The sequence below is a fragment of the Phasianus colchicus genome, chromosome 1 (assembly GCF_987193195.1).
Source record: "Phasianus colchicus chromosome 1, bPhaCol1.hap1.1, whole genome shotgun sequence".
NCBI lineage: Eukaryota > Metazoa > Chordata > Aves > Galliformes > Phasianidae > Phasianus > Phasianus colchicus.
Genome location: NC_143436.1, coordinates 158,186,833 through 158,200,187, shown reverse-complemented (window position 1 = coordinate 158,200,187; position 13,355 = coordinate 158,186,833). Strand labels below are relative to the sequence as shown.

General features: G+C 36.3%; 1 protein-coding gene across 6 annotated transcripts in view; it reads right to left on the bottom strand.

Moving 5' to 3' along the window:
* Positions 1–13,355, bottom strand: part of DACH1 (dachshund family transcription factor 1) — a 352,221-nt gene that overhangs the window by 115,146 nt on the left and 223,720 nt on the right. The gene's annotated exons all lie outside the window — the stretch shown is intronic.

Below are 13,355 nucleotides of genomic sequence, written 5' to 3'. Positions count from 1 at the left end.
ATATGGAATTATTTAATAATTCCTGAAGTCTTTTGCTAGTGGAATGGAATGCGGATAAATTGGGGTTGAGATGAGTTCATATATTTGTGAAATATTCTTTTTTGTTATAGCAGATTCCCTGATACAAATATGCACAGGATTAAATGGAAGAATACAATTAAAGGGCAATAAAAATTCACTTAAAATTTTCTCAGATTTGTTCTGAAAATGCAATATTCATTGTGCATATTAAGGTGTAATGTAGAGACTGCGCATATCATATATTTTGCCAAAGGAGGTGGTGGAGTCGCCGTCCTTGGCAGTGTTCAAGAGGAGTCTGGATGAGGAGCTGCGAGATATGGTTTAGTAGCTTGTGGTAGCAGTGGTAGTGTGAAGATAGTTGGATTAGATGATCTTATAGGTCGTTTCCAACCTTGTGATTCTATGATTCTATGATTTACACACCCAAATAATCCACATAATCATTGTATGAGTTTGATGTTTATTGCATACCATTAATAAACAATGTTAGAATATATTAATATCCCTACTTGCATGCATTCTCAGCAGCATGAATGCACATCAAGAATATATGATCTCCCTTTTCCTATGGCATGTAATGTCATCCTCCTTACTGAAACTTGCTACTACTTTCATGAGAACTGATAAGTCTTGATGAGTCAAAACCAATTTAGTCTAAATTCAGAGTTAGGGAATACGGTAAAGTGCATATTTCTGAATGTTTTTCTGCATACATCTTACTACCCAATAAACAAGGCCTGGAAAAAAACTAAAGTAATACCACCTCCTTCTCACTTTGGTAGAAAAGGAATTAGCACATTTGTCTTGACTTTTTTTTTTTTTTTAGATCATTTTTATGGGATGACAAAAACAGAAGTTGGTAGAATTCCAATTTAATTTCTCTACATCTATTAAAAACCTGATTGTAAAAGCTGTACAACACAGTTTATAATGAAAAAAACACTCCATTATTGCCGTGATTTTCTTTCCCTTGTTACTTCATGAAGATAGTTAAGGCTCAGTATAAATCCTAACTCATTAGCTCAATACCGTCTGTATCCCATTGTAAATTGTTCAGAAGCAGGTAATGAAAATGAAGTCCAAACTCTCCCAAAATCAAACAAAGCCATTTTAAGAAACAATGAAAAGAATCAATTATATCAGATACTTTTAGTGTTTTACAAGAAATTGTCACCACCTTTATTCAGTGTACGTAGCCAGTCTGGTTAATATCTGACTGGAATCTCATCACCTTTGATAAGTGAACATATTTTCTCAAATTCTGAGAATCATCAAATACATACATAAATAAAAGAGCTTAATAGCAGCAGGAAAAAAAAAATCTTCTAATTTCTCAATTTTTTGTGTATTGCTGCTGTGACATATACATTTCATTTATTCCAAATGTTCATTCATTGAAAAGTCTGACGGTAGAAATAGCAGTTAAACACAAAAAATGAGTTCATCTCAATTAATTTAAGACAAAATGTGGGTGTTGATGCCAATATGTATTTAACAGAAGAAAACAGGTAGCTCCAAAGGGCCATTCAACCCATCTTTGAGTGCAAAAAATAACAAAGCATTTGTATGACGCTTAGGGCTTCATTACAAAACAACCACCAAAAATCTAACTACATAATGCCAAATATTGGGCATAGAGAAGTCCAATCTAAATTTTTGCACCTATTAATAAAAAGTTCCGCAACTTTCTTTCTCGTATATTTTGTATCAGAGTACATCCTTTTTGTCCATGCTGCTCCCATTTCGTGCTCACTGCTGTCTTGCTGTGGCTAATGTGAAGCCAGAGTAAGCCCTGTGTATTGGTTGGTTAGTTTAACACAAGTGGAACTACCCCGTGATGATGATGTAATCAGTACTGCCTGGTGACCAGGTAATGCCTACATGCACATGAAATGGAGAGGGAAAGACCATAAGAGACAAATGGAATGAATGCCCTCTGGGCTTGCCTACATTTCTCCAGTAAATGCAGAGAAAGCTTTTACAGATGGATTAGACTTATATGGCTTAAGTAAGATGAATCTAGGCCAAAATGTTTTGCTTTTTTAGCTACGAACTCTCCAATCATCATCCACTGAAAACTCTTCTTTGGACATCTATTTCTGTTCTTAAAAATAAATAGAAAAGTATGCACAGCTTGTAAAATATGTTTCACACCTGGGGCAAAATTCTTGAATTTACACTTAAAGTTACTGCATTCTCAACCAGGACAACATTTTATAAATCAGTTAAACATTTTTCTTCTTAACTTTCCCATCCAAAGATGCTGAAATACATATGTGCCATGTATATATAGGATATTTATAGAGAATACATTATATATAAATATTATATATATATACAGTGCATTAATGAATATATGAATATTTGTTAATATAGGCACAGAAGACTTCTGCATTTCAGTGTCATAGAGCTGGTGAACTCCCAGTGATATTTTCCCTATTTAGTATCAATATTATCTGCAGTACAGATACACTGATGTTCAGTATGGAGATGGTGTCAGTTCCACTGTAAACTTTCCTAATGTGGTCACTGAATGTTGCATGGTTAGTCAAAGATTGCCCATTATGGCACTAATCAGGTGGCTAAGAAATTAGAGCTTTTTAAAATTAGTACTCCCTTCTGCTTCCAAACTACACTGTCTGTTGTTTCAGAATGATATCAAAGCCAATAATAAATTGGGATAGATAATATAAGCTTAAGATAGCAAACCATCGAAGCTAGTCAATGACAGATCGCTTAGTACTTGCAGTTTGGTATTGTCTGATTTGTTGATAGTGAGTCATAGACAGAATCCAAACCATAATATTAGGAACCACTTTCAAACTACATGCTGTTGCACTTTTAAGTAGACAGACAGAAACAAACAGTCACAGAACCACAGAAACACAAAATCACAGAATGGCCAGGGTTGGAAGGGACCTCAAGGATCTCCAAGCCCTCTGCCACATGCAGGGCCACCAACCTCCTCATTTAATGCTAGACGAGGCTGCCCAGGGCCCCATCCACTCTGGCCTTGAACACCTCCAGGGATGGGGCATCCACAACCTCTCTGGGCAGCCTGTTCCAGCACCTCACCACTCTCCCTGTAAAGAATTTCCCCCTGACATCCAACCTAAATCTCCCCTCCCTCAACTTAAAACCATTTCCCCTCGTCCTGCAGTTATCTACTCTTTCAACGAGTTGATTCCCCTCCTATTTATAGGCTCCCTTTAGGTACTGAAAGGCTGTAATGAGGTCACCCCGCAGCCTTCTTTTCTGCAGGCTGAACAAGCCCAGCTCCCTCAGCTCCCTCAGCCTTTGTAGGGGAGGTGCTCCAGTCCCCTGATCATCTTTGTGGCCCTCCTCTGGACCCTCTCCAACAGCTCCCTCTCTTTTTTGTACTGGGGGCTCTGCACTTGGACGCAGTACTCCAGATGGGGCCTCACAAGAGCAGAGTAGAGGGGAACAATCACCTCCCTGTCCCTGCTGGCCACCCCTCTTTTGATGGAGTCCAGGATACCATTTGCCTTCCGAGCTGCAAGGGCACACTGCTGGCTCATGTTAAGTTTTTCACCCATCAAGACCCCCAGGTCCTTCTCCACAGGGCTGCTCTCAAGAACCACTCCTTCCAGTCTGTATGGATGCCTGGGATTTTTCCGGCCCAAGTGCTAAACTCTGCACTCTGCCATGTTGAACCTCATCAGGTTCACCCGGGCCCACCTTTCAAGCCTCTCTGAATGGCATCCCTTCTTTCAACCGCGTCTACTGCACCACTCAGCTTGGTGTCATCAGCAAATTTGCTGAGGGTGCACTCAATTCTGTCATCGTTGTCATTGATAAAGATGTTAAAGAGCACTGGTCCCAAAACAGACCCCTGGGGGATGCCTCTCCTTACTGGCCTCCACCTGGACATAGAGCCATTGTTGACCATCCTCTGTCTGCAGCCTTTCAACCAGTTTCTATCCATCGAGTGGTCCACCCATCAAATCCACATCCCTCCAATTTGGAGATAAGGATGTGGTGGGGGGCCATGTCAAAGGCCTGGCTCAAGTCCAGGTAAATGACATCGGTCACCTTTCCCTTGTCCACCGATGCCGTCACTCCATCATAAAAGGCCACCAGATTGGTCAAGCATGAACTTCCTGTGGTGAAGCCGTGCTGGCTGTCATGGATCACACGCCCTTTCCTCATGTGATCAAGCATGTCATCCAGGATGATCTGTTCCACAATCCCAGGCACAGAGGTGAGACTCACTGGCCTGTAGTTCCCAGGGTCCTCCTTGCTCCCTTTCTTGTAAATGGGAGTGATGTGACCTTTCCTCCAGTCATCCGGGACCTCACCTGACAGCCACGACTTTTCAAATATGATGGAGAGCAGCTCGGCAACCGGTCCTGGCCATTTGCTGTGAATTTCTTACATTAGTTAAGCGCAACAATTTTCCTCTCAGAGGAAACAGTAATTTTCATTAATGTCAAAGCAAAATAAGTTTAATTCCGTGGACACTACTCACCGTCTGCTCAACTAAGTGCTAAGTGCTAGCTGCACATTCTGTCACCTTTTGTATTTTATTTAATCTTAATGCATACAGTGGTATCAAAGAGTATCAAAAATCTGTTTCCTTCTTTCTCTTCACTTGTTGCCCTGCTGAAAGCATTCGTTTTTCCAGTTTTCATCAGTAGTTGTCAAGTCTTTGTAATAGGATTAAAAGTCTGGACACCTGATATCCCTGGGTGCTGCAGTTCACTCTCATAAAAGCTGTTTGCTTTAAATTGAGAGAAAATCATTTTTTAGTGGCATAATTAATTAAATTATGCAAAGTGTTCCAGATTCAGCACAACATTTTCTGAAGCAGCAATTGGAAGCTATACACTGTATTCAAACTTACGTTGCATTTCAATTGATGCTGCCCTAGGCTGACCAGAGTAGCATTTTCAAGGCTTTACAGCACAAGGGACTCAATTTGGAAACGTAGGTGCTTAATGTTAAGTGTTCAAACTCCATACATGTATGCTTCAATAGGCAATTCAGTAGCCAGCAATGTCTTTCATGTGCTAAAGTGCACTTAAAAATTTGAAATTAAAGTTCCAAATGTTAGTACACATTTAAAAACTGAGCTCAGAATGTCTCATCATGAACAGTCTGATGGAACAAAACCAACAATACATTTTCATAATTTAAAATATTACAGAATTTTGTGTTTTTCCCAGTAACTAATATTCAGCATGTATTTTTCATGTCAACTACTTTCTCCCATAATCAGCAGTTATGCAACAAACCATTATTTGTACACTAAACTGGGTCTCTAAGAGCCTGATGCCTGGATTATTTGTATTAATTTGTAGCACAATTAGGTAGCTAAGGATGGTAATAATAAACAAAAATAATTCTGAACTGGAAAGTAATGCAGTCAAGTAAAAGAAAATGAAGCAGAAAACTAGGCTGTACACTATCAACCGTGCAAGCAAACTCTGATTTAAGCACACAAGATTCATTTTTAGAAACTCATCTCATATTTCTTAATTCCTTTTCCTTTCTCATTCTGTTCCACTTAGCATTCAGTTTGTCTAAATTAATGTTCCTACAAATAAGCTAAGCTAGTTCCCTTTATAGCAAACACGGATATTAGAACAGGCTCTAGAGAACTGTTGAGCTTGCTTCATGGGAGCTAGGTATCTTTGGTCAGCTAAATCTGAATCTGAATCTCGTGGCTCTAGTGACTGCAGTGACCCTCCTCCCAGACTCAATTCAATTCCCCAAACACGCACCATGTGAGACAGCTAAAATGATTTTAGACATTCTCACAGGGTTGGTGACACAGCGCCTGCAAGTCATCTGGAGATGGAAGTAAGGCAGCATACTCCTGGGTATCTAAGATAGTAGAAGCGTACCTATGTCTAAGCAACTGAGTCAAACTTGTCTTGATGACAGGTGAATTTTAAAGTCAAGGTTATCTTCCAGGCCCTCAAGTCTTCTCTTTCTTTCATTAGAAAACTTATTTTATGGCATCTCGGAAAGGACTCTGTGCTTGTCATTAGGCAAGTGAATCCTAGCCCTGGCTCAGGAAGTATTTCAGGTAATAATATTACATTCACACGCAGTATCATGTGGCAAAAAGTCAAAGGAGTCAGAATTTCTACCACCAGCTCAAATCTATGTATTTGTTTGTTTATTTTTGGTATTATGGATCTTCTTTCAGTCCCCTTAATCTTTCAAACAAGTCTGCTGTTATCTTCTGTGTTCGCTGGAACAAATTGTATCTCAGCAACAATTACCAAACAAAGCATCAGTATCAGCTGTGTTGGCTCATTTTTCTGAAGTGGACTATTCTTCACTATCTATGCTATTTATGTCTACTGGAAAATATGCATAATAGCATGTTAAAAGTTGGTAATTTTAGCATATGATGTTGTGGAAGCTCTTATACTACTCTTCAAATCCTTCTTCTTTAGACTTGATTGCTATAAATTTGTGATTTCATTGTTGTATAATTCAGTTCAGTCTCCTGAAATCAACTATATCCCATACCTCCTTACCTGCTTCCCTACTTACCAAACCAGTGTTGTGAGATATATAAAGGACAGACATTTATAGATAAGAATACTTGTATAAGACCTCTGTGTTACTGCTTTATCATTAAAAGCAAATAAAATTGCGTAAGTAGTGTCTGTCTCATACTGCTGATGCTTTAAAAATAGCATTATTACCTCCTCCAAGATCACAAAATGTTTGGGAGAACAACTGCTATCACATAGGGAAATTATAAGTTTCCCAAGAATTCTCTGGAATGCTCTAGTTCTACTCTGGATAAACATTCTTTTTTTTTTCTTCTTTTCTTTTAAAGATTTGCCTTGTTATTTTATGGTTAGATAATCATGATTATGCTCTTAAAAAGACCATGAGCAATCCAGCCTGATACATGAATTGTTTTCTAATTTTACCTAACATAGTGGGTTTATGGGTGTGGCATTTGTAGTTCTGCTATTGCAACTACAAATAGGAATAGAAACAAATTATGAAGAAAAAAAATTAACAAAAAAGACCACTTCTTTGATATATATTTTCTCACAAAACACAGAAGCTATGAGAATCTTTGAAATCACATATAGTTTCTTTCTTGCAGGCAGTAGATTCAAACTCAAAAGAAAAAGAAGTTTTTGGCCTCCAACACATTGACTGCTTCATTTACTGTCTTAATCTTATTACACAGGTTTTTCTTGGCCATGAGAGACAAAAGATAACCACAGTTTGCATTGCAAGCCAGACTTGTTCCCACTTTACTCCACTTACAATATTTATCTTCTGATAAATAAAAATTGCAGTACAAATTACAAAAAAAAAGTAATTCTGGGAAAGAAGATGGAATTCTACAAGCTGAATATCAGAGTACATATACTTAATCATGAAGTACAAAAAATTGGATTTATATAGAGTAATAAGTGAAATAATTTTTACAGTGGCAGTGAATCCCATGGAATATATATTTCATACTTTATACTAATCCTTCATTATTTCACCAAAGAGATTAACACAGGAAAAGCTTTTTTAAAATTCAGTAATGAATAATGAAACTGACCGGTACAAGTGAAAGCTCAGCAGCTCAGTCATAGGCTGTGTGACATTTACCCAAAAATAGATTTTCCATTTGTCTCCTTCCACAAATACCTAACTTATTTCATTTCATAGATAATATGCAGTTTATTAGGATGGTTATATGATGCTGTATGGTAAGAGTACAGTACCAACTTGACATACGAGTTTTTATGACATAACTATTAATATGCTGTAAGAAGTCAACCAAAATAAGCAGATAAAAAAGGTTGTTTATCTTATTCAACATGATAAAAAATATTTAGTGAACATTTTAATTACAGCTGTAAGTACTTATTTGTAGATTTTTTTTCCCCACTCATTACTTAATCCAACAACAGGTTGGATTAAACAGAACAAAAGAAAATCAAGGGAATACAATACATCACATATTCACTTGGTAATTTGTATTTCCTCTTTTCTTTATTTTAATAAAGAATTATTTCAAGTGACCAAAAAGGTTTAACTGAAAGGGAAAAACACTGCAGTTTTTCAGGAAACCTAAGCACAGATGGTGGTCCTACTACTAAAGATCCATTTAAGTTAGAAATTCCCTAGTAAATACGCAAAATGTGTATACATAGATAAAGTCTGTGATGTAAGAAACACAAGTTTTCTAATGTCTTCTGTAAACAGAAAGTTAAATGCAATTGGTTTGAGAAGACTTTGCCCTGCCTCATTCTGTAGTGTTACAACACAGGGAAATAAAAAGGAGAGATGGAAGATGCATTGGGCTTGGAGGACGAACAGGCCTCTTGCAAGCCTCTTTAAGGTTGGTGTTGTGCACTTAAGAGATAGAAGGCCAGAGAAGCTGACATTTTTCAGGCAGTCTTATTTTCTGATGATTTAAAAATAAAATTTTTATTTTATTTTTATTAGCTGAACTAAACGGGAATATTTCAATTTTCCACGCAAATGCTGCACAAACGCCTTATAATACATTGTCTCTACAAGACTGGGGCACAAGCACTTTCTTAAACATTATTATTCTGACTTTCATTCATTGATTTTTAAGTCATTTTTCTAGAAAGGAAAACTAAAATAATCCACAATCAGTCCTCACTAATAAACAGATTAATATCTTCCCCAGTCTCCAGCAAATATAACAGTGAGGTCTCACAGCAATTATATCGTTCTGCTTCCTTGTCAAATAACCAAAACTGGGCTGCATGAAAACCCACCAGCTGCAACATGTTTTAGATGCTCTCTGGAGCACGTGGCAGTGTTTCCCTTCCCTTTGCCCTAGTGACTATGGCGCCGTCCATAGTCTGCTTCAGGAAAAGGGCATTCCTGATTCATGCCCCCTCTTTCACACCACACAACTACCACACGGATGCCAGAAACCTGACAAGTTCTGAGGCTCACAAAGAAACTGCCTCCTCTTCCTTTGCTAAGCAGGAGCTGACTCAAAAGTTTGGGAACTGTCTTTCTTTTATGTTGGATGTGCTGCTTTAGTCTATCCACTATGGTACAATCTTCATTTTTTAGAAAGCATCTTCTGTAAGTTTACAGCATGGAAGCTCTCACATCGCAGAGTAATCCAATGAGAATTAAAAACAAAAGAAGAAAAATGCCCTTTTTATAACTTTTAGATACTGAACTTCACAGCTTTAGTATTGTGTAAAGGCATACAGATATGCAAAAATCTGTGTGCTGTGTGTACATCTGTCTACCATTATTTGTATGCACACACAGGCACAAACCACACATGTAAATACATAAAGGATGCAACAAAACGTCAGCATGAAATTCACTAATAAATATCCTCTTTAAAGGCAAGGTGAATGCTCGCCTTTAACAACCATCATTAGATGCCTTCTCACTGGCAAGTGTTCAATCCTCTGTATACCAGATGAAGAAAGATGTTTCTCCCAGAGTTTCTGCCCAGCATTTAAAACTGTCAAGCTCAGCATAAGATAGTAGTGGATCATCTTTCATCCTAAGTTTCTAAAAACGATATTAAAAAAAAGATCCAAAAATACAATGGATACAATGAATTGTTGTGAACAGGTGGCTGAAAGTTGCTTGTGGTTGTTCTACTGCACTGGAGTTGCCCGTATGTTTTATTGCATATGAGCATTCATTACGGATCATTATTGACTACAGAGAAGTCTGTACTGTTAATTTTTAGCTACCTCATGTCAGATAAGATGGATCTAGATGTAAATCTTTGTGCAGTCTTTTCTTCAATGCACAATGCTTGTTGTGCAATACACAAACAAAGCAAAACAAACAAACAAACAAACAACTTCTACTATGACCATTTTCACCGTATTATGTAAGGAACCATGGTGGTCTCTCTTCAAAAGGAGGTGAGTTCAGTTCTTTGATATACTATTAAGAACAGGTCTGCACCTTGCTAAAAGCATCAAAGAAAGCAGACTTAAAAATATCTCCTAAGCATTGCTTAGGAACAGAGACTTTTTTTTGTGAGCATGTCCAAAGAGAAAAAATCATGCATAATGTGTTGTCAAAATTGTTATTATTCTTCTAAGAATATACGGGTGAACTGACACTTTGTAATGCATGTCGTTTAAGTAAAGAAAAACAGCAATGTTAATTTTAGATTTATTTTAGTTATGTTAGGCACAGACCTTGAAGTTAAATATTAGACAAGAGCCAGAGGGTTCCTTGATACTCAAAGAAAAAAATTGCAAAAATTCTGGCTGTTTCTCTAAATTATTTTTAAGTAACTTTATTATTATTATTATTATTGTTGTTGTTGTTGTTGTTGCTGAGAATTATTCAGTCTTTAAAATCAATTTGACCAGTTTTCCCAAGAACTTTGTTTTCGCAGACAATGTTGAGTTCCTGACAAAAATCAACATAATAAATACTGATTTTTGATGAAAGCTGTTCTCACTTCAAAATCACCAAAACTAGCAAGTCATTAATAGGTAAAAACCCTTCTAGAAATTAAATTCTAGGGAAAAAAAAATGTCTAAAAGACATTAGAATAACCTGAAGTCATATTCCTAGAAATAGGACAGGTAGTAGGTAGTAGACAGTCTACCTGACACACAAACTGGGCATAGAGCTTAACATTCTCTGCAAGATATTGGATATTTAATTTCATAATCATATTCTGTAGCAGGAAGTGATGTACACATCATTTTTAAACATCTTTCCCTTTAAAAGACTGAAGTCCCATTGCCACTGAAGTCAGTGAGATTTGAATAAGGCCCAAATTTAATTCCTGCTTCTTTGATGTTCCAGTCTGAGCATGGCTGAGTTCAAAGACACAAGTTCTACTTCAAACTAGTGTAGAGGCATGTTAGTTCAAGAGCTGTACACATGCTATAAATTGGCTATAAAGCTTATTATCTTGTGGTTAATCTATGAAGAGCTAAAATATGTTATTTATATGAGATATATGATAACAGACTATTATTTGTCCTTTATAGTGATTCACACACAAAGGAAGTTTAAAAATCAAGACTCCCCTTACATTCCAGAGGGATTTTTGTGCAGCCTTCAGGACTGATATTGTGTTAAATTGTTAGTACGATTTTTCAAGCAGATTACTCTGAACATAATGCTTTGAAAAATTTAAAAAGGAGAAGAGATAGCAAAATGTCATTTCTTTCATAGCTACAAAATGCAAACTCCAAGTGTTTTAACCTAATGAATAAATGAGTTTGTCCTTTATGTATAAAATATAGTTTGTGTTTGTTGCACAAGTTTTTTAATAATAGATGAATTTTAGGTTTGCTTCAACATATTCAATAAAGTGTGATTAATTTGGTTTTTCAAAAATGCAAACTAGACATTACTATATTACTCTGTAAAATGCACAGCTTGCAACATTATTGTCTCTGTGGGATCTTAAATTGAATTGTAAAATGTGTCTTATTTCCAGTTTGATTTATGTAAGAAATTTCAGTGGATAATGCTCTTTTTGAAGTTTTGGTGCTTTCTGCAAAGAAACAACACATAACTAAAAATCATGACACAGTTTATTATAAATCACAGCAAAGTTCTATCATTACATAATATTCCCCTTAAAAACCATATACTGATGTCACATACTACGCTCAATTCAGTGAATTAACTTTTTTCTGAAGTTTCATATTATGACAGATTGCATAACACATTTTTGACACGTTCTATGATTTTATAGCGATATTCTAAGTCATTACCGAATCTCTTATTCTCTAAAAAAGCTTTCCTGTGCCCTGAGAATTAATCTATGATACCATTTAACTTGGCTTTTTGAAGTAAATATCACTAGATAAAAAGCCAGCTGGTTCTGAATAATGGGATACTTGAATGAATGTATTAGTGTTTGAAAATGAGAGTACAAATCCTTTAAAAAGATTAATTTCCATAAGAAAGATAGCTCACAGATCTACAAAAGAATAAATTCAAAACATAATAAACTGGCAGAAAGAGAGGTAGATTAAAGTAAAGGCAGCAGCACCTTGTTATTGCAGCTGTTGTATAGCAGTGTTTCTGTATCAATTACAACATTTGGTAGGTATGGCAGACTCTTTGGTTTCACTATAGAGCTCAAGTCTGGAATACAGAGTACACCCTATGTAATAACTTCAGTGATGATTTTTTTTTCTTAACAGGACATAACACTTTTGTTTGTAATCAAGTCTCTGGGAAGCGTTACAAAGACGCTTCTGACTTTAATGTGAAAAGCTAACATCAGTTTTGTTTATTATTAAAGATTTGGTTATGAATTTATCTTTATCATGGAAAGAGCCTGCCTTTATCACAGCACACAAATGCTGACATCAGCATGTAAACTGACTTTTGTTGTCCTATGGACTTTATTTTCAATATCCTGTTTCAAAATATGTTTCCTTGAACGGGTCTAGAATTCTGTTCACACAATTACTCTGGCCAAACATTAATGAAAACAAAGTTTGCTGATGCCAGTAAGTACTGTGAATTTGCATAAAACATTCTAAGGCTAAGGGAATTAAATCACGTTGGGCCAAACTTTAAAGTATGTGAATTGATTTTTTGCTGTTGTTGTTTGACTTGTTTTTGTTTTCTGGGGAGGAAGGATGATTCTGATCCAGATTCCAAAAGCTCCACACAAAGTTTGTCTCTGGGATGTGCGAAAGTCAGACTGATCTACGTAACCTGCTCTGGACAATAATGTAAGTTTTTCATGAAACACAGAATCCTTGAAGGCATCCTATTAATAAAGTCTGGGGCATTTTATCTGTCAACTGCAAAAAATGAACTCTTTCTTCTGTGTTAAAAGTCATGAAATACTGAATATGCCAGCAACAACACAATTCAGAGCACAAAAGTTTTAAATTCCAGTACTTACTGCAAAACTGCTAGAGAGCAGATTTAATGGGAGACCTGTGAGTCTGGAGCATATCCAGACAGATACAAGTTTCTATACAAGCTTAATAGGCACCTGAAATACAGTGGTAGAGATTTATATTTAGCCAGTTCAGACTGATTTTCAAGTGACCAGATTGTAGTGCCACCTTGATAAACTTTGACTCCTTTGAAATTGCAACAGAAATCTTTCTTCTTCTTCTTTTTTTTTTTTTTTTTCTTTTTCATTTCAGTTCAGTGTGCTTTGGTTTATATCATCTCATATATTTAGAGATTTGTTACATATGTATGTCATACATTTTACAATAAAAGAAAGTTTTCTTTTTCATATTTTGCCATTTTGGAAACTCACTACAGTTGGAACATCCTGAAATGTCAGTTTTTCATATGCACTGATATTAAAGTGTTCCTAACATGTAATGTCTTTATACTGTAAAAGAGATAGTGATGCACACTAGAAG